The 1,536-nt window shown below is 36.1% G+C and overlaps 1 long non-coding RNA gene across 1 annotated transcript in view; it reads right to left on the reverse strand.

The window, feature by feature from the left end:
• Positions 1–1,536, reverse strand: part of LOC146646030 (uncharacterized) — a 136,739-nt gene that overhangs the window by 126,488 nt on the left and 8,715 nt on the right. The gene's annotated exons all lie outside the window — the stretch shown is intronic.

The raw sequence follows: 1,536 nt of genomic DNA on the forward strand, positions 1-1,536 counted from the left end.
TCACCTGATATGCAACATTAAGTTTATACAGCTTGAAGTTGGAAAATATGCATAAAATTATGATATGGCCAAAATACCCACTTGCCTAGTAATTGTGCATGCAGTGTATGGATTTATGATGTGATGTGTAACATTCTTTGAGGCAAGCTGCTTTGAAGGATCCCGGTATTTCTTATAAGATACTTTCGGACAACAGGAACTTTGTCATAGTTGCAGTAACTGTTGACGGTAGATTTCAAAGGTCCAATTTTATTTGATTTTATCATTTGCATGATAATGGTCATGAGAATTCTCATTGATCAAGGCCCACTGATCAAAGACCACTGATGAATTATTTGCATAATTATGATGAAAGAACTGACCTCCCATTGTTCCTTCAGTGGGCTGGTTTCAGTCATTATGCAAATGTACTGTTTATAAGATTGGAAACCTGCAGTCAGCTGAGACTGAAGAAGTCACTTGGATGAGTGACGAAACGTTTCTCCCACTGAAAACGTCCAGATGAACAGAATCAACTTTTGGACATTTACTTACCTGGATGATTGAGCATGCATCAAGACATTATTGATTGTGGTTACTCAGCTTATGGTTCAGCAGCAAACTCTTCCATCAGCTGGCAGAGAGGAATGTAAAATTCTTAATAATACAATAAGATAATACTTCATTACAAATAAGGCAGTGTAGTCAGACATAAAAATAAAAGTGTACAGTTGGATTGGAGCAGTCTTTTAGAGTTGCAACAATGAGTAAAACTTAGTTCCTCCTGTAAGATTATTTCTGTTCTCTTTTGTACTAATGTTTGTCAGCATGATGCTTTCATCTGATCTTGTAGCAGACCTCTAAGTCTGCAATAAATGAGTAACATCGGAGATCTCTGTCCAGAAGAGCGCAGTCCTGGGAACAGCTAAGATACTGCGCAGGACCCTCAAGCTCCCAGGCCTCTGGTAGAGGACCCGAGCTTGAAGGATAAACCGCCCGCAGGGGCGTGCTGGATGTTTTTTTATATTTATATATATATATATATATATATATATATATATATATATATATATATGTATATGTATATGTATATATATATATATATATATATATATATATGTATATATATATGTGTGTATATGTATATATATATGTATATATATATGTGTGTATATGTATATATATGTATATATATATGTATATATATATATATATATGTATATATATATATATGTATATGTATATATATGTATATGTATATGTATGTGTATATATATATATAGGTTAGCCAACTAACAGAGTTGCAGAAAGGTGCGACAAATAAGGTGCCTAAGAAATACAGCAAGCTGTCCATACCTGAGGCCTTGGAAACTGCCAAGCAAAGACTCACAGCCTTGGCCAGCCGCTTGAGGAGGTACACCAGAGAGATAGAAGGCAGGAGAATAAACCAGCTGTTCTCCACAGAACCAGCAAAGGTGTACTCTCAGTGGCAAGGGAACAATAAGAGAACAGCACCACCAAGGCTGGAGACGGAGCAATACTGGAAGAGCATATGGG

The sequence above is a fragment of the Rhamphochromis longiceps genome, linkage group LG19 (assembly GCF_057381845.1).
Source record: "Rhamphochromis longiceps isolate RC_006_pf linkage group LG19, R_longiceps_female_GT1.1, whole genome shotgun sequence".
Taxonomy (NCBI): Eukaryota; Metazoa; Chordata; class Actinopteri; order Cichliformes; family Cichlidae; genus Rhamphochromis; species Rhamphochromis longiceps.